The sequence below is a fragment of the Panulirus ornatus genome, chromosome 1, assembly GCF_036320965.1.
Source record: "Panulirus ornatus isolate Po-2019 chromosome 1, ASM3632096v1, whole genome shotgun sequence".
NCBI lineage: Eukaryota > Metazoa > Arthropoda > Malacostraca > Decapoda > Palinuridae > Panulirus > Panulirus ornatus.
The window spans coordinates 54,334,410-54,360,843 of NC_092224.1; the positions used below are offsets into that span (position 1 = coordinate 54,334,410).

Here is a 26,434-nt window from a genome sequence, read left to right on the forward strand (position 1 = left end):
AATTTTTGTTTCAGTTTACGGCTACTGTGATGTGTTTCCCCCAGCATAAGAGTTACAGTCTGTTCTCTTCAAACCTCTTGCCATCTTCCAAGACTTTTCAGTTTCTAGGGTTACAATTCAGTGGCTATGTCCGACCACAGTCGAATCTTTTCCTTATCTGTCTATACTACTTCCGCGTCCCAGTCACTTCACACTTCATTAACTTGATGTCGTCAGCGAACATATTCAAGTATGAATCCGTGACTTTTTGTAGATCCATCACGTAGATCAGAAATAACAGTGGTCGCAGCACTTAGCCTTGAGGTACCCCACTTATTATCCTCGCTTAGCTTGAGAAGGTTCCCCTGATACGTTTTCTGTATTCCCTCCCGGCTGATAAGCTGCCAACCCACTTGTGTGTTTCCTTTCATAATGGTGTTTACTTATCTGCAGACAAGAGTGTTAGCTCACAAGAGATAATGTTATAATTTCCACAGGTCATCAGAGGCCGTGTCCCCCAGCTGCCGCCACTCGCCACATGAACCAGCACTGTTCCCTCACCTACACAACAGGTGCTCCAGTGACCCCAGGACCAAGTGGGGCAGGTCAGGGTACTGCACCCGTGAGACAACGTCCCAGGACCATCGGCTACGTGACCTGGCTCTCGCAACTGCTGCAGTCCAGCCTTACACATGTAGTCGTCTGCGTTCGAAGCATACCCTGTCCTGTGCTCTAGATATGTCACAGACACGCTGAGGTCTATGTTACTGTGCTCCAGACATGCCAAAGACCCTCTGGGGTCTGTGTTTCAAATACCCGTGACGTGTCCAGACCCACCATTGACAATGTAACAAACAAACTACGTTATATGTACAGACTCGCACTGTTAACAGCATACCAGAAATACAACAGGCACGCTGTTAACAGTATTTTAGATATACTACCGTTTATATACAGACACGACGTTAACAGGGCCCACACTCAAACACATGATCCATACTGACACATCGAGATACATGCACAGAAACAGACAGACACGAATTCTGATGTAAACCACACGAGAAGCAGTGGCTTTGGTAAACCAACTTGTTTACTTTACTACACTGAAAATTGTCTACCCATGAATAATCTGTCATTCATCAAAAACACTGTATATTCATAATCATGTACAATACTAGGAATTATATTCTGAAGTGTCAAAGGTAATTCTCAGAGAAAAGTAATAAAATGAGAGTTATATTTCTACGAATATTTACAACCACCACTGAGCGACAGCGAGATATAAAACATGATTTGCATTCCAAGAGTAAAACGAACCATTACGTGAAACATTCATTTTATAAACAAGGTTAAGAGAATAGCTAAAGAAGCAAATACGAGTGTGTTTGTGTTTCTGTGTGTGTGTGTGTGTGTGTGTGTGTGTGTATATATATATATATATATATATATATATATATATATATATATATATATATATATATATATATATATATATAATTTCTTTTTTTCTACCTTTCTGCTCCAGGTAACCTTCTGCGGAACTCCCGCAGCGCTCAGGATGCCAGCCACGTCCACCGGACGAGACCACAGGTCGAAAATAAGAGGTGATGCGTGTGTGGGTCTTTGACGAGAGGGCGAATGCCAACTGAGTGGTATGTGTTCAGTATTTTCAGTGCGGTGTGGATGTCGCATCTTGGGAAAGCAGTTCTCGAGAGAATGTTAATTCTGGTTGCTGGGGACAACCAGGTTAGGTATTTGGATGCGTTCTTTTGTAATAAGGATAGACAAAAATAGGATGAGGGTGTGTTGCCCTGGAGCGGGGATAGGTGGTGATGTGGATAGGTTGGACATCTTGTCCGGAAATGGGGTCGAACCCATAATCTGCCTGAGTGCAGGGAACAATGATGTGGCCAAGTGTAGCAGTGAGGGGGGATGTTAGCCAAGTATAGGGAGACCATAGATACAATCAGGAATAAGGGAGGGATCCCCATCGTATGTCGCGTCTTGCCGAGAATGGGATCGTTGGGAAGTGGTTCTCTCGGGTACCTGGTGTCAACCTGAGGTGGGCGTCATATTGCAGGGGGAGGGACGTCCCCTTCCTGTACCAATGGCGCTTCTTCTATAGCCGGGATTCTATGTATGCTGGGGATGGGGTACATTTGTCCAGGACGAGAGCGGTTCACTTTGCCAGTTGTTTGGAGAGGGAGGTGTCAGGGGTGTCTGTTTCACGTTAGATGGTTTGGGTCAAGGAACGAGGGTCAGGGACATAAATGCCAAGAAGAGAAAGGGAGGTGATGTACGTAAAAGAAAATGTAGACTATAAATATTGTAGGCGTTTAAGGAAGAAGAGGGATCATTTCAGGGTGACAGTTAGCATCGAATCCAAAGATATTGTATGTCTAACTGACACATGGATGAAATTAGAAAGGAAGGAATCTGTTGTCAGAGTTTTCTATAAATGGATACAAAATTTATACGATTGATGGGAAGGGCAGGAGAGAAGGTCGGGTAGCACATTATATCAGGTATAACATCAAGAGCTGTAACGGAAGTGACATAAAAGTAACAAAAAATCCTGAACCGATCTGGTCGAAATACATGAAAACAATGAAAGGTTATATTAGGAGTATCATACAGACCCACAAGATTAGATAGTCTGAGGAGGAAATCTGTATGGGACGAAGTAAGGAAGGCTTGTGATCAAAGCATATGTATTTCAAGTGACCTCAACTCCAGTACAATTAACTAGGAAGGTAATACGAGAGATGCTGGGTCAGAGGAATTTATGGAAACAGTCCAAGATTGTTCCTAACACAGCACAATGCCAAGGTGATCAGAGGTGATAACATTTTCAGATGTGTTACTGACGAATGCAAACAACCTTATAGATGAAGTTGAGGCGGGAGGACAGTGAGATAATAGTGACCACAAGGAAATAAGATTCAGCATAATGAATGACGTGAATAGGAAGGAGAATGAAATGTTCATTCTTGACTTTCGCAACGCCAACTTTGTGGGGCTACGTAGATACCTTGCTTGTGTTGATTAGGTGGGACTAAATGAAGGTGAGGTGAGGTCAGACGGACCAAGCAGTGCAGGTGGTATGAGGTCAGGTCAGTCAGGTGACTCAGATCACCTTAGCGGTAGTGTCAGGTCAAGTGTGGGTGAGGCAGGGGAGACCATCAACAGCGTGGAAGTGTCCATAGAAAGGTTCCAGGTAACAATGAAATCGGGACAAAAATTGAATATTTCATACAGACAATGTAAGACCAACACTAACGACCCAAAATGGCTAAATAATAGAATAAAGCACCTTACAGGGCAGAAGAAGGGCTTGTACAACAAGGTAAGACGGGGGGGGGGGGGGGGGGGGGGGGGGGGTTTGTTGTTGGGACACACAGTTTACTGATCAGCTCATGCAAAATAAGAGAATGGTGAAATCAGGGATGAGGAAGGCTAAAAGAAATCACGAAATTATGAAAGCTAACGAAGCAAAAAAAAAAAAAAAAAAAAATAAAAATAAAAAAAAAAGCCTAAGGATTTTTTTTCAACTGTACAGAAGGAAGGTAAGGGAGAAAAACCGGACCTATGAACTCGCATTCTGGTAGATCAGTTGATAGTGAGATTGAAATGTGTGAAGTTTTAAACAATCATTTCACCTCAGTATTTACACAGGAGCAGAATACAAACATTCTGGTTCCAGAACAAATTTGCAGGGGTGACGAAAGCGGGAAACCATGCGATATGAAAATAAATAAATGTGATATTCTGAAACAAACAGAAAGATGAAAAGTACACAAGAGTCCTGGGTCCGATGGTAGCTATGCGAGAGTCTTGAAGGAATGGACTGGAATCAGTCGTAGTTCCTAGGCAATGGAGGACAGCAAATGTCGTACTCGTCTTTAACAAAGGGAATAGATCCTGGTGTTATCGTCCTATCAGCTTGACATCTATTGTGGCCAAATTGATCGAATCTATTACAGCGGACAAAATACGGGAACACCTGGAGAATCATGATCTCATTAGGGATTCTCAACATGGGTTTACAAAATGGAAGTCATGTCTCAGTAACCTCCTCTCCGTCTTTAGTATAGCATTTTAAACTGTCGATCAGGGCAAGAGTTATGATGTTGTATACTTAGACTTAAGTAAGGCTGTTGACAAAGGATCTCATCAGCGTCTGCTTAAATAAATAGCAGCACACGGCATCGGGGGTTGTGTAGTTGATTGGATTAGGGCGTGGCTCACTTGACAGATAACAGAGGGTATGCATCAACGGAGTTACACCGGACTGGGGCAATGTAGCCAGCCAGTGGTGTTCCCCAGGGGTCAGTCTTGGGACCGCTCTGGTTTGTTATATATATATTAATGATTTGGATATGGGAATGACCAGCGACCGGAGTAAATTTGCCGATGATACAAAAACAGGGGCCGTAATTGACTCAGATGAAAATTCAGTAAATTTGCAGAGGGACTTAAATAGATTATCAGAATGGGCGGATACATGGATTATGGAATTCAACACAGATAAATGCGCAACACTTAGTGTGGGTAAAGACAGGAACACTGATTACAAACTGGACAATATTACTAATGGTAAAGCATAATACGAAAGAGATTAAGGGGTACTGGTGAGCAAGGACCTTAAGCCGCAGCAACAATGTATCAAAGTGAGTAATAAAGTTAATGTGATGCCAGGGTTCATTAATAGGACTATTAGCAATAAAACTCTGAAGAGTATTATTGCAACTTCATCATGCGTTGGTGAGACCACATTTGGATTATGCGGTACAGTTTTGGGCTCCATACAATGCAGCTGATATAGATTGTTTGGAGAGAGTGCAAAAGCGAAAGACAAAAATGATCCCTGGAATCAGAAACCTCACTTATGAAGAAAGGTTAAAAAGACTGAATTTACACTCAAGAGGAGGAGGGCTACAGGGGACATGATTTAAGTCTTTAGATGGGTGAAGGGCATTAATAAAAGTAACACATGAAAAAAACCTCAGAATGGTGCCATCGGATAGGACAAAAAAAGAATAATGGATTTAAATTAGAAAAAAATACAGTCAGGTCGGATGTGGGTAAATATTGGTTCGGGAATAGTGTAGTAGATTTATTGAACAAGCTGCCAAGTACAGTGGTGGAAGCCAAGTCTTTGGGTAGCTTTAAACGAAGGTTGGATGATGTGTTTATGGGTTCAGGCGCTTGGTTCTAGGGTGGACAGACTCAGGACCTGCCTAGCATGGGCCAACAGGCCTCTTGTCGTGTCCTCTACTCATGTTCATACGTTCTTATGATGCTCAAATAATGGGCAGCACACAGAACGTATACGACACGGTTTAACCCATGATTGTCTGGGGAGTGTAGCGTCAGGTGGGTGTCAAGTGGAGTACGTTTGGTGGAGGTCAAGACTAGCGTGGTATGGGAGAACGGGTGTAGTTGTTTAGTGGTTGACGAGTCGAAGCAATGTGAATACGCCTTGTCAGAGTGGCATTTGCAAGGGACGGTAGGGTATGCTGAAGTGGGAGGCAGGCGGTGGGGGGGTGAACTTTTGTTTTCCTGTCTGAGGGTTTATATTGTGGTTTGGCTGGGTAGCTGTGCTGGTAGTGGCTAAGATACATGTGACTGTTGTAAGTGTTCTGTTTAGTGTGGTTGGCAGGAGAGCGAGGCATAGCAGAGGAAATGTTTTGGAAGTTAGTTTTCTAAGGGGACTTACTTTATTCTTGGCCTTTGTGTTGATGTTTGCAATGAAGCTGAAGGGAATGAAGGTGATGTGTGTTCTGTATGTGATAACTTGCGTGTGTGTGTGTGTGTGTGTGTGTGTGTGTGTGTCTAATACCCAAGGATCTCTAGCTAAAGGCTCCTGCAACCCAAGGCCTGCATTACTTCCAGTACCAAGGATACGTAAACTCCTTTGGCGTGAGGAGTTCTTTGAAGGGACTGACTCCCAATGATGCGTATGTATAGAGTATATATACACAACCTCAGGATCCCTTTAACATGGAGCCCACAGCTTCCAGGCTGCGCTGGAATCAGAAGCAGAGAAGTCATGGATTTCTCTGAGGCGACTAACTCCTGGAAGACACCGTAATACCTTTCCTCAACTGGCGATGCTACAGCCTCGTGCATGGTGCAGCCCCGTGCATGGTGCCCATCTCGCGCATGCTACAGCCCCGTGCATGGTGCAGCCTCGCGCATGGTGCAACCTCGTACATGATGCAGCCTCGTTCATGGTTCAGCCTCGTGCATGGTGCAGCCTCGTGCATGGTGCAGCCTCGTGCATGGTGCAGCCTCGTGCATGGTGCAGCCTCGTGCATGGTGCAGCCTCGTGCATGGTGCAGCCTCGTGCACGGTGCAGCCTCGTGCATGGTGCAGCCTCGTGCATGGTGCAGCCTCGTGCATGGTGCAGCCTCGTGCACGGTGCAGCCTCGTGCATGGTGCAGCCTCGTGCATGGTGCAGCCTCGTGCATGGTGCAGCCTCGTGCATGGTGCAGCTTCGTGATTCATGATGCAGCCTCGTTCATGATGCACCCTCGCGCATGGTGCAGCCTTGTGCATGGTGACTTTCGATTCGTGGTGTGACCTCATGCAGGAGGAGCTCGGTAATATATATATATATATATATATATATATATATATATATATATATATATATATATATATATATATATATATTGGAAAGGATCACAATTTTGCGCGTGATCAAGATATTCTTATGAGTCCAAGGGGAAAATGAAACACGATAAGTGTTTCATTTTCCCTGTGGACTCATAGGAATATATATATATATATATATATATATATATATGTAATACCCTATATATTTATACAACCATTTAGATGTCCATTTTCGTATATGAAGTTATTGTAAGGAATACGTTATAATAAAAAATAAATCTGTACACAAGTTTTTCTATACTTTGACGACAAACATATACCAGAGTATCTTACCCATACGATTCCATCATGCTCGTGTTGATGAAGGTCTTTTGGTCCCAAGACGTATTTCCAAAAGACAAGGAATACAAGAGAGAATTCCCTAGTCTCTGGCACCAGCACAGAGAGGTGGGTGTCCCCTTCGTTGTGTACTGATGACCAGCCAGTGAGAAACATACCGGCGAAGAGGATTTGACCCGTAAGTGATACGGTCCCTGGGATGTATCGTGGAGCTTCAGGAGATAAATGGATTGACTCAATTCATAAGAATGTTCTCTTGCATTTTGGGCACACGTTTTCCTCCCACGTTCTTCTGTTGTATGAGTAAACTATTTAACTAAGTTTTACGAGCGTTACCACAGAAGCAGAACTAAGTCACCACCGTATCTAAACGTAGTATAATAAATACATCCTCAGTGGTGTCTTCCATGTGGTACGACGAGGTGCGAAATCCCCCACAAAAGTTTACATTTCACGTCACGTATGACAAAAAACACGGTTTCAGGTTCTGGATGATGCCCAGGGCAACGTAAGGCTCGTCGGCGGCTCAATGAGCTGAGGACAACTGGAGGAATCCTGCGCCAGAGGACCTCGCACGCCGTACACGTTCTTATTTTCCAGGTGTCGTGGTGGACGGTGTTGCCGACGCTGGAAGGGAGTTTTGTAGAGGCACTAGCGATCATACACTTGTTATCTGGCTTGGAGGAACTAAAGATGTACTGCAGGTGAGACCGAAGAGGAGGTGTGGGAGGGAAATCGCTGGCATATTGGATGTTTCGGTGATAACACTAGTACTATTACGAATTCAGTTCCACCCACGACGGACACCGTGAACGCCTTCTTCAGTGCGGCGTTCAAGTGTAAAAAAATAGATTAGTGGACCAGAGTTTTCTGGAGGGAGATGAGCTCATAAACGTGTGGCAGCATTTGTACACGTAGTCTGCTATGGTTATGAGGGTCGGACTCTACCTGGATGAAGTGGCAGCTGCGCATTTTGGTAACTTCTTGAATGAGTCTACAGGGGCGTTGTGGTCACATGATACAGCCCGTCTGGGGCAGACCCCTCCGTAAGTACCCTTTGAAATAGGTCTCAGTCATATTTGAAAGCATTTTATATCAACGCTCGGAGCAGATGCAATAACATTTCCCAGACAACAGCGTTAGGTGTTAATCATGAGACTCAGCTCCAGGGCCTGTTCACTCTGTTTAACTGGGATAGGAACAACAAAGTAAGGGTGATGTCCTGCTCTGTTAACGCTCGTTTAAATCCTGTAGAAAAAAGAAAAAAAAAAAAAAGATGAAGCTGTTGACAATGTTGACTTCATTTTTGCAGGAATTAAAGAAAAACTTCGTAAAAAAAATAATTTTAGGGCTAGTTTATAGCCCCCCCCCCCCCCAACCCCATAGACGAAAGAATTTACCATGGTCGGTCAACAGAAATTTTTAGTACACGATACCATCACAGTAGGAGACCTTAACACACTGGTATGTGAATGTGGGAGACTTCCCCTTCCAGTAGCTCCGGGCCCACGTGGACTCTACCTAATTGCATGACAGTTCCCTAATCTAATTAGTCGAGAAACCTACTGGCCAAGAGAATATATTAGATCTAGTTCTACCTACTAATGAGGATCTTGTTAATAATGTTGGAGAAAAGTTTAGTACGCATAAGCATCAACAAATTACCTCTGAAATTACTTTCAACACTGCATGTAATGCTGGTCAACTTGACACTCGCGAGGAAGTATCCGATTTTAGACTTGCATATCATAGTGATCGAAATACTCTAATTAGGCAAAGCTAGGATGATATGGTCAATGAAAACGACATGAACGTAGCTTGGCAAAGCTTCAGTAAAACTTTCAAAGCAGGCGAGGGAACATATGTGTCAATGCACAGTAGATGGTCTACTAAAACGAAGCCAAGGTGGTGGAACCGTGAACTAAATAAGCGCATGTTGTCTCTACGAAAGTAGCTCATGAAAAACTTAGGGAGACCAATAACCAACATGACAGAGTAAGTTATCTAAATTTCCGTAGTAAAAGTATGAGTTACATATGACAAAGTAAGCGTCAACATGAAGCGTATATTGCTTAAAACAGCAAAAGAAACCCATAACAATTTTTCAGTTATGTTAGAAGCAAAAGAATCATTACCCAGTCAACTGGTCCATCAATTACAGAAAACGGTGACTTGGTTCAAGACAACGAAGCCATGGCAAAAATCTTAAAACGACTTTTTGTTTAATCTGTATTTACGATCGAAGACGCAACCATTGTGCCGATTCCAGTTTCACGGATAAGAGAGGAGACCATTCTTCATCATATTGACATATAGGTTGATGATGTACAATCAGCAATACACGAAATGAGACAGTTAAGCCCCTGACTGCTCTTACCAATAAGTCGCTCGTTACGGGGAAAGCTGCAGATGAATAGAAGTTTGTCAATGTATCTACAAAAAGTAATGTCAACGCCTGGAAATCATCGTCCAATTAAATCAACATCTGCAGTTGGAAGACTTATGGAAACCATCATTCTAGACAGAAGTGTCAACCACTCAGTGGAGCGCCACTTAATAAACGATTCTCGGCATTGTCTTCGACCAAATCACTCATGTCTGACAAATCTGCTTGATTTCTTTTATAGAATCAACATGTATGACGAAAGCATAGCAGGCCATGTCATCTATCTATATTTTCAAAAGGTATTCGATAAGGTTCCGCATCAAAGGTTACGAGCAAACATTAGGCCACATGACAGCAATGGCGTTGTACTTCGGTGGATAAGAAATGGGAAGACAGGTCACTAAGTAAAGACTTGTGATTTAATGGTCAGGGCTCAGAATGGCTCGACGTAGCAAGTGGCGTGCCACAAGTACCAGTCTTGGGACTGGTTCTCTTTCTCATATATAACACTTACATTGATTACGGAACGCATTGCAAGATATCAAAATTCGATGATATAAAACTGGGATGAAAATCTACAAATGAACGTGAGGGTCTTCAGCTACAAACAGACATTACACAAACCGATGGAATGGGCTCACAGGTGGCATATGAAATTCAAAATCGGTAAGTGCAAAGTTTTACATACCGGTAGCGAAAATGAGAAGGCAAGCTACATCATGAATTTTGTTCAACGGCAAAACGTAACTGAGGAAAAAGACTTGGGCGTAATGATCGCTAGTGACCTGATGCCAAGTCAGCAGTCTACAGCACAGTAGGTAAAGCTAAACAAAATTCTTGGTTTCACAGGTGCGGCCTTCGAATGTCAGTCCTTCGAAACCATTCTTACTCTTGACAATTCACTGGTTCCCCATCTTGAATACTGTGTTCAGTTCTGGTCTACGTTCCTAAAGGGGAAAAGAGAGAGAGAGAGAGAGAGAGAGAGAGAGAGAGAGAGAGAGAGAGAGAGAGAGAGAGAGAGAGAGAGAGAGAGAGAGAGAGAGAATGTAGAAAATGTAGCGTCGAGCTCCGAACATGATATCCGGATTGAGAAACAAATCCTATGAGAGCTGATTAAACAACCTGAATCAAATTAGTTTGGAAAAAGAGAAGTTAAAGATGTGATCTAATACAAGTATTCAAAATCATCAAAGGCTTTGATCATCTTAATCTATAATGTTACTTAAGACTTGATTCGTCTAATTTCACTTGCATTAATGGATACAAACTCGTGAGCAAAAACGTTTTACCTCAAAGCGAAGCAGGTTTTGCTTCAGCAAGATTGACCAACATATGGAATGATGTCCCAATTACAGTGGTTGAAATCAGTACAGCAGATGCGTTTAACAATAGACTTGATAACAATTTCGTTTCAATGTTATGACTTACATTATTTGCGCCTCCTTAATCACAATGACAATTTGCGGATTATCCTCCTTAAATCATCTGTATACCTTCTAACTTTTACCACGCTAACCTGGGAGTTTCTGATGTTATCCACAATCACTAAACAGCCTCGAAAGGACCCAAAGATCTGTTGCTGTTTGAATTCCTCTGAAACACTATATTCCACGAATCACTTTATTCATTCTAACAAAATCTCTCATTTCTGTGAATTTTCAAACCAGTGCAGCTACGCATTTAGTAAACCTTTTTGTTTCTTTTAACTTTTATTCTCAAATCAATTTCGAGGCTTATTTTTCTTTTGTCATTTTTGGTTAAGAGGTATTAGCATTTATCAATTTCATATGAATACAAGCTGTGTCAGGAGAAAGACATCTCATACAGGCCTGGCCCTTAAAACACGAGAAAAAAAAATGGTCGAAGGAAATGAAAAAAAAAAAAAAATACATAAATTAATCAAATGTAAATGAAATAAAAAAATAAACCTAAAATGTGTGCAGAGGTAGGAAGCTTGTCATCAATTAACGATAAGGTGGAGCTTCTCAGGAGAGAGAGAGAGAGAGAGAGAGAGAGAGAGAGAGAGAGAGAGAGAGAGAGAGAGAGAGAATAAAGAATTCTAAAAGAGACGAAGATCGCAAACCCTCTTCTCTCTCTCTCTCTCTCTCTCTCTCTCTCTCTCTCTCTCTCTCTCTCTCTCTCTCTCTCTCTCTCTCCACCTCTCAGGATGCCAACGGTGCCACACTAGTCACTGTGACGCAGTTCCTACCGAATACTGCCTCACCTTCTTGATGACGGAGGCACGGTGTGTGTGTGTGTGTGTGTGTGTGTGTGTGTGTGTGTGTGTGTGTGTGTGTGTGTGTGTGTGTGTGTGTGTGAAGGTCTATATGCTTACGTGAGGAATAGTTTTTTGTTCGTGTATTTATACATGTAAGTTGATGTGGGTGTGTGACTCTGGCAATGTTTATACGTATATATGTGTCTGGATTTACATATTCAGTGTCTGGATTTGCATTTAGCTTGTGTTTGTGCGTGTTTTTTTATGTTCATGTTTGTGAATAAGTTAAAACAAGCGTGTGGTTCTGTTTGTGCATCTGTGTATATACATACATGTATGTATACATGTATGTATACATGATTTCATGATTATTAGGTATTCGACTTGTCAACCATGCCACTTTCCCTGAACCTCACACGGCTGGGTTCCCACTCAGTCTTGTATAGACATTACTTCGGTGTTTGTTCAGGTGATCACACACACACACACACACACACACACACACACACGGGCCTCCGTGGTGTGCTTGTTAGCGTTGCTGACCGTGGGCCAGCAGAGGGCCAGCCCGCATGCGTTCCAATCCTTAGCGCGGTACTTGGCCCACACCCAACGCAGGTGTTCAACTTGCCCTCCGAGCTGCTCAATAAATGGGTACCTGGTTTGGGCTGGGATGTGTGTGTGTGTGTGTGTGTGTGTGTGTGTGTGTGTGTGTGTGTACTGACACACCCAGGAGTAATGACATGGTACATACATGCAAGGTTAAGAGACCGGGTAACACGAGTGTAAAACTCTCCCGTTCCCGTAACACACAAGTAATAATTCCACACAAAAAAACTAACAACAACAAAATAATAAAGATAGCCAAGTGAGGGCAACAAAGATGGTGCCCATATTAACAGAGCTGAGGTGCGATGAGAGTTTATGAAGCCATGAAGTTGTCCAATATGGAAGAGAGAAGAGTTTCATATTTCCAAACCAGCTTGATGTCGCCCGTGAACGGTTCACCAAAGACAGATCAAACAGAAGCCATAACAAAAACTTACAAAGAAATGTGTCAGCCAAGATGTAAAGGGATACTTTTTGAAGTATCAGAGTAGTGGAGGAATGGAATAAGGTGGTAGGACATAAAATTGTGAATCCTAATAGTATACGAAAAGTTGACACAGAGAGCTGTGTGATAACAGAGGTGGGGCGCCCCACGAAATGCAGAACTCTCTTCCTCAAAAACAGGTCATTACTGAAACAGACGAACGTGATCTGCTGGACACTGAGACGAAACATATGGGATTCTGTGAGAAGCAGAATCTACTTATGTGAGGGACGACTTTTGGACTTTAAGAGAAGTTCATGTGCAACAGATCTACCATGTTTCTACCAGGCGGTGCACTACATCCTCAAGGAAAGAAAGGTTTAGGTATGTTGATGGTGTATCTTTTTTTTTTCTTTTTTTTTTTTGGAATTCCAGGAAGCCTTTGACTTAGTCACCCTTACAGGATCAATAAATGAAAGTACACCTCCGAGCTGGGGTCAGAGGCGGCCTACATAAACCATGGACAACGAGGGCAACACAGACCTTGTGGAAGACATGTCAGAGGAGCCAATGTTGGGTCTTAGGCTTGTTGGAGCCCTGGGCAAGACGTTCGTCCGGGATCGATTTAATATGTACCATGACCTGTTAACAACTTCAACAATTTCTTTTCCAATTTCACTATTTTCTAACATGATCTACAAGCAACTCCAACAATTTCAATTTCAATTTCACTTTTTCCTAACCTATCACCAACTCCAACAATTTCCATTCCAACTTCATTTTTCCTTACCCATCAAACTGCAATGCACCTCAACTCATTAATGGTGACACAAATGATCAAAATCTGGGAGGCATTGCAAATGTGTGGGGTTTCGTTGTGACCTCCCGCAAGGCCACTTGCTAACGAGCCATTTCCAGCAAGGGAAGGGTGGTAAGTGGGGTCCCTCAAAACCTTATTTCTTGAACCATTACTTTTTCTGGTCAACCTCGATGCCTCGCCAGGCATGACTGAATCGTACTTCGGAAAAAGTTTGCTAACGATGCCGAAAGATGGCCAAGAAAGAAAGTGCAAAACATTGCGGAAAGACTAAGGTAGAATCTTTGCACTGGTCAGACATACAGTTAGTGTGTGAAAGGTAATAAATACACGAGACTACAGCTAGCAGATCGAGGGAAACAAGTTGCAAGAGTTTTGTTGTGTACGGGAACTTGTGAGCTGACATCAGGTGAACTGATTACCAGAACTTCCAGTAAGGATCGTGAGGAGGGGATAAGGTACATTTCCCTCTAAGTATATTGAGAGTGAGAAGCTAACGAGGGTATAAAGGACGTACACTCGACACAAACTTGTGTATGACCCAAAAGTTTGGTCTCCCTTTAAAGAGCAAACTCTGAGGTACGAGAGAAAATCCAAAGGAATGCTGCGAAAATGGTCACAGACGTAAGCGAGTTAAATAGAGAGGAGGGGAGCCTTTGATATGTCTACTTTGGAAAAAAAAAAAAAGGTAATAGAAGATATGATACATAGATAAACCTAGGATGACACCAAGATCTTAATATTAAGTGTCTGAAGTCATATGATATTCGGTAATAACAGCACACAACGAAGAACTAAGCAGAAGGTTCAAGAGTGAGAGGAATCCTTTCTGTAGCAAAAGAGTAACAGACGCGTGAGGGAAGATGTGAGTAGCATTACAAGATTCAGAGGTGTGCACGAGAGAGGGGCACTGTTAAGAAGGGTCGTGAACATAAGAGTTCATTCCCAAATACGTCAGCACAATACGAGTCATAAATACGTAATCTTGCACACGAAAGGATACCCACATACTTACCTACATACACACATACACATATAGATATATAATTGCATGCTCAGATATCTCGTTCATTATAAAACCCAATGGTCCCCTATTACGGGGCTCCTGCAGCTTTGCAGCTGCGCTACATTCAGTAGCGGGGAAAAGATGGACTCCTTTGAAGTAAGAAGTTATTCAAGAGACTGTACGCCTTTTCAAGAAATTAAGATTGATATAACCTCGGGGAAGGAGACTTTTCACTCACGTTCTTGCCCCCTTGGAGGTGGAGTCCGGTAACACCTTCATTCATGTCTACGGCCATATACATACGTACATACATAGAATCAGTCATTGCACAAAAAACGGGAGACACTGAATATGGCAAAAGGTACGGAACCTCCCCACCAATGCTGTTGAGAAGCCAGGAATGTCAAGCAGTGGAAAGATCGCACTGCAGTGACCCAAGGCCACCTTAATGACGTGGCCTAATAATCCTAATAATCCTCGCAACCAATTGTTTGGTGGCCATCCTACACCTCTGCACCTGCAATATTAATCCCTGACACCCACACTCGATGTCGGCGGCAGCAGATCTACAGCTATCCCCAGGAATTATATATGACATGACCCTTTCCATAAGAAGCGCCGCTCTGACGGACTTTACCTCAAGTCCACCACCAGGAGAAAGGTCTCAAGGTGGCGACATTCGGCTTCAACGTCTCTTAATTCCCTCTGGGAATAGCTACCCCTTACAGACCTGACCTCACCGCCTCTTATATACTCGGGTAACACCACAGAATGTCACATTCCTCTTCATATATTTCTGGACATCTTCTGTGGAGGTAAGACATGGTGTTGGTAAACATTATCCAGGATGACGTCTGATGTCCTCTCTACTGGGACATTTGTGAAGAGGGACTCCACATCCAGGGGAGCTGTGATGCTAGGTGGTTCTTTATTCCTAGGGATGTCAATAAACTCTTCAGTCGACTGTAGGGAGTAAGTTGTCGGGATGTACGGAGAGATCAAATGGTTTAGCTTCTTGGCTACACTGCAAGTAGGTGAAGGAACTTGGGAGATGATCGGCCATGGAAGCACCTTTCAGATGTCCGCGAGGCAACCTTTATCGGCAGGTGAACGGAAAAGCCATGGGGTCCCCCCTGAGGGTTCTCTTTACGCAGGCATTTATATCATATGTCGAAACTACAGTGCTACGACCTGAGAGCATGACGCCCCAGATTTACTGCAGATATATCGAATACACTTTTATCTCCGTCCATAACTTCAACTCACTGGAAAACCTTCGTAACCGAGTCTCAAGAAACTTCAGGCTTAAGATTTCCAGCTGACCTGAATAACAACAGTAAGATTCCTTTCTTGCAAGTTATGTGCTGGGTGCCACAACAGGATCTTTCCTCAACAACGTTTACAGGAAGCCCACCAACCAGGGTAAATGCATGAATGCAATACGTGGATGAACTCACAATTACAAGAGGAGTGTCATTCGTGCATACGTGAGGAGAGCGATCAAGGTGTCCTCAACCTGGCAACTTCACCAAGAACTTCGACGTGTCCAGCATATGTTAATCAAAATGGATATTCAAATACTGAATTCTATATCATTGTGAAGAACATGCTGGAGCAACATCTCCTGGGAAACAGACAACCCCAACGTGACAGCATTAAAGTTTACTACAGGAACACATTTGCGACAACATGTCGAAAGGACGAGAAGGTCGCGCGAGATATTGTGTCCAGAAACTGCGAGGCGATTGGTGAAGATAAGAATATCAGTCTGATAATATACTACACCAATCCGAAACCATGTTCGCTCGTAATGAACAACAATATGGTAGGTCACTCTGGAAGTATGAATCGTACCGATGTGGTATATGAATACCAGTGCAATCATGGAGACTGTCAGCCCCACCACATAAACTGCATTGGTCATACAACCTGCACCCTGAGCCCCTGCCTCTCGGGCCACTTACAAGAAGGTGGAATCAAACCTCATGAACAAATGCATGGAACGACACTAACGAGGGAGATTATAGTGAATAACACCACAATCATTACTGGCTCCAGTGTTTGGAGGAAACTACAGAAATGAGAAGCCATTCACATTTGAATGAGAGAGCATGTGTCATCAACATCCAGACAAACAGGACCACCGCCATATAGCTCTTTGATGACCTGCCAACAAGAAGTAGACGGATGGGACACGTCATTGACCCGCCACAAGCTACCAAGTCAGCCATCCTTGTACAGCAGGAACACGATCCCTGGCTGCGAAGGTTAGAGAGGGTCAGACGAGCCCATCCTGACCTCAGCTCCGAATCTGGACAGTCAGGATCTCGCCTGACCTACTCAGTGTGTTCAGTGATGGGTTTTCTATATCCCTACCTCGTGTAATATTGTTCAACTAAGTTTTTCTATATTTCTGTTTCTATACATTGTATTCAGAATGTTACTCATGCTGCCCTTCTGGATTTTGTTAAATGTTTCGCTTTTAGTGTTTTCCCATACTTTCATGTGCTAAAGTGCTGTATTTTTCAGTGATACAGTGTTTCTTTTGCGTTTTCCATATCATTTCCTAGATTTAAGAAGCAGTTTTTTTCTCTTTCTGTAGATTCCTGATGATGCCCCTGTGTAGGCGAAAGCTTGAAAGTGATAAATGAAGAACTACGGACAACTGATGTTTGAGCACCCACCTAACTGTACAATAATACTGAGAAAATCAGAGAATATAAGATAGATAAATACCTCTAAATATGCTGTCGCACTGAATTCTATGTGCATTAGAGAAAACCTGCTTCCTGCGTATACCAATTATATATATATATCTATATATATATATATATATATATATATATATATATATATATACATATATATATATATATATATATATATATATATATATATATATATATATATATATTTGTTTATGGATAGGGTTGCTAGGGAGGTGAATGCAAGAGTTTTGGAAAGAGGGGCAAGTATGCAATCTGTTGGGGATGAGAGAGCTTGGGAAGTTAGTCAGTTGTTGTTCGCTGGTGATACAGCGCTGGTGGCTGATTCGGGTGAGAAACTGCAGAAGCTGATGACTGAGTCTGGTAAAGTATGTGAAAGAAGAAAGCTGAGAGTAAATGTGAATAAGAGGAAGGTTATTAGGTGCAGTGGGGTTGAGGGACAAATCAATTGGGAGGTAAGTTTGAATGGAGAAAAACTGGAGGAAGTGAAGTGTTTTAGATATCTGGGAGTGGATTTGGCAGCGGATGGAACCATGGAAGCGGAAGTGAATCATAGGGTGGGGGAGGGGGCGAAAGTTTTAGGAGCGTTGAAAAATGTGTGGAAGTCGAGAACGTTATCTTGGAACGCAAAAATGGGTACGTCTGAAGGAATAGTGGTTCCAACAATGTTATATGGTTGCGAGGCGTAGGCTATGGATATTGTTGTGCGGAAGGTGGATGTGCTGGAAATGAGATAATTGAGGACAGTATATGGTGTGAGGTGGTTTGATCGAGTAAGTAATGAAAGGGTAAGAGAGATGTGTGGTAATAGAAAGAAAGTGGTTGAGAGAGCTGAAGAGGGTGTTTTGAAATTGTTTGGTCACATGGAGAGAATGAGTGAGGAAAGATTGACCAAGACGATATATGAGTCAGAGGTGGAGGGAAGGAGGAGATGTGGGAGACCAAATTGGAGGTGCAAAGATGGAGTGAAAAAGATTTTGAATGATCGGGGCCTGAACATGCAGGAAGGTGAAAGGCGTGCAAGGAATAGAGTGAATTGGAACGTTGTGGTATACCGGGGTCGACGTGCTGTCAATGGACTGAACCAGGGCATGTGAAGCGTCTGGGGTAAACCATGTTAAGTTCTGTGGGGCCTGGATGTGGAAAGGGAGCTGTGGTTTCGGTGCATAATACATGAAACCTAGAGACTGAGTGTGAACGAATGTGGCCTTTGCTGTCTTCTCCTAGCGCTACCTCGCGCACATGCGGGGGGAGGGGGTTGTCATTTCATGTGTGGCTGGGTGGCGACAGGAATGAGAATAAGGGTAGACAGTATGAATCATGTACATGTGTATATATGTATATGTCTGTGTGTATATATATATATATATATATATATATATACGTTGAGATGTATAGGTACGTATATCTGCGTGTCTGGACGTGTATGTATATACATGTGTAGGTGGGTGGGTTGGGCCATTCTTTCGTCTGTTTCCTTGCGCTACCTCGCTAACGCTTTCACCTTCCTGCATGTTCAGTACGCCGATCACTCAAAATCTTTTTCACTCTATCTTTCCACCTCCAATTTGGTCTCCCACTTCTCCTCGTTCCCTCCACCTCTGACACATATATCCTCTTTGTCAATCTTTCCTCACTCATTATCTCCGTGTAACCAAATTTCAATTTCAAAACACCCTCTTCTGCTCTTTCAACCACACTCTTTTTATTACCAGACATCTCTCTTACCCTTTCATTACTTACTCGATCAAACCACCTCACACAACATATTGTCCTCAGACATCTCATTTCCAACACTTCCACCCTCCTCCGCAGAACTCTATCTATAGCCCACGCCTCGCAACCATATAACATTGTCGGAACCACAATTCCTTCAAACATACCTATTTATGCTTTCCGAAATAACGTTCTCTCCTTCCACACATTTTTCAACGCTCCCAGAAAGAACTTTCGCCCCCTCCCCCACCCTATGACTCACTTCCGCTTCCATGGTTCCACACGCTGCTAAATCAACTCCCAGATACCTAAAACACTTCACCTCCCAATTGACTTGTCCCTCAACCCTACTGTACCTTATAACCTTGCTCTTATTCACATTTACTCTCACCTTTTTTCTTTCACACACTTTACCAAACTTAGTCACCAGCCTCTGCAGTTTCTCACATGAATCAGCCACCAGCGCTGTATCATCAGCGAACAACAACTGACTCACTTCCCAAGCTCTCTCATCCAAAACAGACTGCATACTTGCCCCTCTCTCCAAAACTCTTGCATTCACCTCCCTAACAACCCCATCCATAAACAAATTAAGCAACCACGGAGACATCACGCACCCCTGCCGCAAACTAACATTTACTATGAACCAATCACTTTCCTTTCTTCCTACACGTACACATGCCTTACATCCTCGATAAAAACTTTTCACTGCTTCTAACAACTTTCCTCCCACAACATATATTCTTAATACCTTACACAGAGCATCTCTATTAACTCTATCATATGCCTTCTCCAGATCCATAAATGCTACATACAAATCCATTTGCTTTTCTAATTATTTCTCACATACATTCTTCAAATCAAACATCTGATCCACACATCCTTTACCACTTCTGAAACTACACTGCTCTTCCCCAATCTGATGCTCTGTACATGCCTTCACCTTCTCAAACTATACCCTCCCATATAATTTCCTAAGAATACTCAACGAACTTATACCTCTGTAATTTGAGCACTCACCTTTATCCCCTTTGCCTTTGTACAATGACACTATGCAAGCATTCCGCCAATCCTCAGGCACATCACCATGAGTCATACATACGTTAAATAACCTTACCAACCAGTCAACAATACAGTCACCCCCTTTTTTAATAAATTCCACTGCAATACCAATTAAACCCGCTGCCTTGACGGCTTTCATCTTTCGTAAAGCCTTCATTCTCCCCAACCCTCTCACTTTGCACACCACTTCGACCAAAACACCCTATATCTGCCACTCTATCATCAAACACATTCAACAAACCTTCAAAATACTCACTCCACCTCCTTCTCACATCGCCACTACGTCTTTTCACCTCCCCATTAGCCACCTTCACTGATGTTCCCTTTTGCTCCCTTGTCTTACGCACTTTATTTACCTCCTTCCAAAACAACTTTTTATTCTCCCTAAAACTTAATGATACTCTCTCACCCAAACTCTCATTTAACCTCTTTTTCACCTGTTGCACCTTTCTCTTGACCTCCTGCCTCTTTCTTTTAAACGTCTCCCAGTCATTTGCATTATTTCCCTGCAAAAATCGTCCAAATGCCTCTCTCTTCTCGTTCACTAATAATCTTACTTCTTCATCCCACCACTCACTACCCTTTCAAATCTACCCACCTCCCATGGTTCTCATGCCACAAGCATCTTTTGCGCAAGCTATCGCTACGTCCCTAAATACATCCCATTCCTCCCCCACTCCCCTTACGTCCTTTGCTCTCACCTTTTTCTATTCTGTAATCAGTCTCTCCTGGTACTTCCTCACACAAGTCTCCTTCCCAAGCTCACTTACTCTCACCACTCTCTTTACCCCAACATTCTCTCTTCTTTTCTGAAAACCTCTACAAAGCTTCACCTCTCCCTCCACATGATAATGATCAGACATCCCTCCAGTTGCACCTCACAGCACTTTAACATCCAAAAGTCTCCTTTTCACGCGCCTATCAATTAACACACAATCTAATAACGCTCTCTGGCCAGGTATTCCCAATCACCAGTCCTTTTTCAGCACATAAATCTACAAGCTCTTCACCATTTCCATTTACAACACTAAACACCCCATGTACACGAATTATTCCCTCACCTGCCACATTATTCACCTTTGCATTCAAATCACCCATCACTATAACCCGGTCTCGTGCATCAAAACTACTAACACACTCACTCAGCTGCTCCGAAAACACTTACCTCTCATGATCTTTCTTCTCATGCCCAGGTGCATATGCACCAATAATCACCCATCTCTCTCCATCAACTTTCAGTTTTACCCATATCAATCTAGAGTTTACTTTCTTACACTCTATCACATACTCCCACCACTCCTGTTTCAGGAGTAGTGCTACTCCTTCCCTTGCTCTTGTCCTCTCACCAAACCCCGACTTTACTCCCAAGACATTCCCAAACCACTCTTCCCCCTTACCCTTGAGCTTCGTTTCACTCAGAGCCAGAACATCCAGGTTCCTTTCCTCAAACATACTACCTACCTCTCCTTTTTTCTCATCTTGGTTACATCCACACACATTTAGACACCCCACTCTGAGCCTTCGAGGAGGATGAGCACTCCCCGCGTGACTCCTTCTGTTCCCCCTTTTAGAAAGATAAAATACAAGGAGGGAAGGTCATTTCCACTACTTTCCTGCAAAAATCGTCCAAATGCCTCTATCTTCCCTTTCACTAACAATCTTACTTCTTCATCCCACCACTCACTACCCTTTCTAATCTGCCTACCTTTCTCATGCCACAAGCATCCCTAAATACATCCCATTCCTCCCCCCCCCCTTTACGTCCTTTGCTCTCATATATATATATATATATATATATATATATATATATATATATATATATATATATATATATATGTAAGGTGAGGACACAGCATATACATACAAGGTTGAGGCCAGGGAACTAGAACTCTCACCCCTTAATAAACAGTCATCACATTCTGTACACAATGAAAAAACGTATACCCGTAACCAATTGCAACCCTCTCATCCCCACCCCTTACACACACACACACACACACACACACACACACACACACACACACACACATAAACAAACAAACAAACACACACACACACACATAACAAACAAACAAACAAACACACACACACACACACACACACACATAAACAAACAAACAAACAAACACACACACACACACACACACACATAAACAAACAAACAAACACACACACACATAAACAAACAAACAAACAAACAAACAAACACACACACACACACACACACACACACACACATAAACAAACAAACAAACAAACAAACACACACACACACACACACACACACACACACACACACATAAACAAACAAACAAACAAACACACACACATAAACAAACAAACAAACAAACAAACACACACACACACACACACACACACACACACACACACACACACACACACACACACATAAACAAACAAACAAACACACACACACATAAACAAACAAACAAACAAACACACACACACACACACACACACACACACACACACACACACACACACACATAAACAAACAAACAAACACACACACACATAAACAAACAAACAAACAAACACACACACACACACACACACACACACACACACACACACACACACACACACACATAAACAAACAAACAAACAAACAAACACACACACACACACACACACACACACACACACACACACACACACACACACATTTCCGTAAAATAGCAAAAAAGTTTTCAATTGCCTAATTAAAACTCGTCTGGAACTCAGTTCTTAACTTAGTGGAAAACTCACTATCACAATTTTCCGTCCTTTAAGTAGACTGCTTTTAATCCTTTGTTTCTATATGAAAAGTTTAAATAGTTCACAGTGCATCTCCTCTACTGAAATATTCACAAAAAAGTTTTTTTTTTTCTTCTTAAATAACTCGCTTTAGTAATGTTGTCAAAGGGAACATCACTCGCGGTACAATCCTACATTTGCGGCTCGGGAAAGAACTTCAGGCTGGGCGCATCCCGCGTGGTTATTAAAATGCATTTTTATCCCGAGCGGCAGGTGGATGCCGAGGTGAACACAGCCTTAGCGAAAACTTAACTTTAATGTATTCTAATGCGGCTCTGAGAGTGGAAGAGAGAGAGAGAGAGAGAGAGAGAGAGAGAGAGAGAGAGAGAATATTGCTAGATATGAGGGTGGAACACCCAGCCGGCAGATCTTCATTCCGTCACCTTAGGCTCTGAGGCCCCTCTGTACACAACAGTGTATATGCCTGGCCTTTGACTTGACCCCCCCTCGTCTTGCCCGAGGGTCGATGTGTACTGCTTATCGCTCAAAACGTTAAAAGACACGCACATGATACGCATTGCAGAAGAAAAGCTGTAACATTTACAGTGACAGATGTCATGCAGTCAAAAGTATCTTTTTGTTGCACCAACACAGTTCTATTACATGATTACGTAAACATACGAGAACCAATGGAGAATATATATATATATATATATATATATATATATATATATATATATATATATATATATATATATATATATATATATTATCTCTGGGGATAGGGGAGAAAGAATACTTCGAACTAAAAGGGAAGGGAGCGGGTGGGCTGGAAATCCTCCACTCTCGTTTTTAATTTTCCAAAAGAAGAACAGAGAAGGAGGCCAAGTGAGGATATTCCCTCTAAGGCACAGTCCTCTGTTCTTATCGCTACCTCGCTAGCGCGGGAAATGGCGAATATATATATATATATATATATATATATATATATATATATATATATATATATATATATATATATATATTTTTTTCATACTATTCGCCATATATATATATATATATATATATATATATATATATATATATATATATATATATATATATATATATATGGCCAACTGTAAACTCCTATAGACCACTGTGAACACCCATGAGGCACTGTGAACATCCCTGGACCACTGTGAGAACCCATGGGACACTGAATACGCACAGACCAAACTGAACACCCATGGGCCACTGTGAACACTCATGAGCCACCGTGAAAACCTAGGGCCCACTGTGAACATCCGTAAGCCAGTGTGAACACTGCGTAGTACTAGTGGTTGCTCTAGACGTCCTTCGACTCCAAAACATACGTACAAACGGTTCATCCTTAAAAGCGTCTTCGACTCTGACATCACCTGCACTACATCTTATACACATCTTTCGCTGAAATGAATCCATATGATAATTTATTTTTTTCTTGATAAATTTATGAAAACGTTTCTATTTTGTTTGGTCATATACCTCGCGTTGTAATTTTTTCCCCTTCAGTTATGGAGTTACGAAAATATTGTCGATATATCTTTACAAACGTCAATATCAATTTGCTATTTCCGCACGAACGTGTTTGTCACATCTGTGCTCGAACGCTCCTCATCCGTGTTCGTGTTTGCTCACGAACGCGAGTCTTTCCGTGTCACACCCCAGGTGAGACACGCACGTCTTCCTCTAATACTTCACCACAGGCGTCAGCAACTTCCTCTTTCCTTCCGGTCATTTCCAGAAGCGTTCATCATTCTCCTGTAAGGTTTTCCAGCTGACAACATACACCAGATACACAAAATATAATGATCTTTCCGGACTGGTCTGATGAATTTCGAAACGATCAATACAACTCGGGGTTTTCTCAGTTAAGTTTGGTCAACATGACTGAGGTGAATTTCCTGATAATTATTGGTAGCCCCATTTTACCGTCATTCCACTCGAAAAAGGGTATATGAAATCAATATATCATTCATGGCAAATGACACGAAATGTCGCCAGAAATCGATATTTTACAATACTATGGGAACAAGGCGACCATATCGTCGACAATCTCTATCGTTTGCAACATATCGTCGACAATCTCAATCGTTTGCAACATATCGTCGACAATCTCTATCGTTTACAACATATCGTCGACAATCTCTATCGTTTGCAATATATCGTCGACAATCTCTATCGTTTACAACATATCGTCGACAATCTCTATCGTTTGCAACATATCGTCGACAATCTCTATCGTTTGCAACATATCGTCGACAGTCTCTATCGTTTGCAACATATCGTCGACAATCTCTATCGTTTGCAACATATCGTCGACAATCTCTATCGTTTACAACATATCGTCGACAATCTCTATCGTTTGCAACATATCGTCGACAATCTCTATCGTTTACAACATATCGTCGACAATCTCTATCGTTTGCAACATATCGTCGACAATCTCTATCGTTTGCAACATATCGTCGACAATCTCTATCGTTTGCAACATACTGTCGACAATCTCTATCGTTTGCAACATATCGTCGACAATCTCTATCGTTTGCAACATACTCGTCGACAATCTCTATCGTTTGAACATATCGTCGACAATCTCTATCGTCTTTGCAACATATCGTCGACAATCTCTATGCGTTTGCAACATATCGTCGACAATCTCTATCGTTTGCAACAATATCGTCGACAATCTCTATCGATTACAACTACTCGTCGACAATCTCTAATCGTTTTGCAACATATCGTCGACAATCTCTTTTCGTTTGCAACATATCGTCGACAATCTCTATCGTTTGCAACAATCGTCGACAATCTCTATCGTTTGCACATATCGTCGACAATCTCTATCGTTTGCAACATATCGTCGACAATCTCTATCGTTTGCAACATATCGTCGACAATCTTTGTCGTTTGCAACATATCGTCGACAATCTCTATCGTTTGCAACATATCGTCGACAATCTCTATCGTTTGCAACATATCGTCGACAATCTCTATCGTTTGCAACATATCGTCGACAATCTCAATCGTTTGCAACATATCGTCGACAATCTCAATCGTTTGCAACATATCGTCGACAATCTCTATCGTTTGCAACATATCGTCGACAATCTCTATCGTTTGCAACATATCGTCGACAATCTCTATCGTTTGCAACATATCGTCGACAATCTTTGTCGTTTGCAACATATCGTCGACAATCTCAATCGTTTGCAACATATCGTCGACAATCTTTGTCGTTTGCAACATATCGTCGACAATCTATCGTTTGCAACATATCGTCGACAATCTCTATCGTTTGCAACATATCGTCGACAATCTCTATCGTTTGCAACATATCGTCGACAATCTCTATCGTTTGCAACATATCGTCGACAATCTCAATCGTTTGCAACATATCGTCGACAATCTCAATCGTTTGCAACATATCGTCGACAATCTTTGTCGTTTGCAACATATCGTCGACAATCTCTATCGTTTGCAACATATCGTCGACAATCTTTGTCGTTTGCAACATATCGTCGACAATCTCAATCGTTTGCAACATATCGTCGACAATCTCAATCGTTTGCAACATATCGTCGACAATCTCAATCGTTTGCAACATATCGTCGACAATCTTTGTCGTTTGCAACATATCGTCGACAATCTCTATCGTTTGCAACATATCGTCGACAATCTCTATCGTTTGCAACATATCGTCGACAATCTCTATCGTTTGCAACATATCGTCGACAATCTCTATCGTTTGCAACA

At 42.3% G+C, this 26,434-nt stretch overlaps 1 protein-coding gene and 1 long non-coding RNA gene across 3 annotated transcripts in view; one reads left to right on the plus strand and one right to left on the minus strand.

Annotated features, from left to right (window-relative positions):
* LOC139749009 (uncharacterized) overlaps nt 1-1,339 on the plus strand; it is a 557,044-nt gene extending 555,705 nt beyond the window's left edge. Inside the window, exon 14 of the mRNA XM_071662391.1 lies at nt 477-1,339. The gene's annotated coding sequence lies outside the window, so the exon portion shown is untranslated. The remainder of the gene's footprint in view (nt 1-476) is intronic.
* LOC139749023 (uncharacterized) overlaps nt 1-26,434 on the minus strand; it is a 1,138,420-nt gene that overhangs the window by 964,520 nt on the left and 147,466 nt on the right. The window lies entirely within an intron of this gene.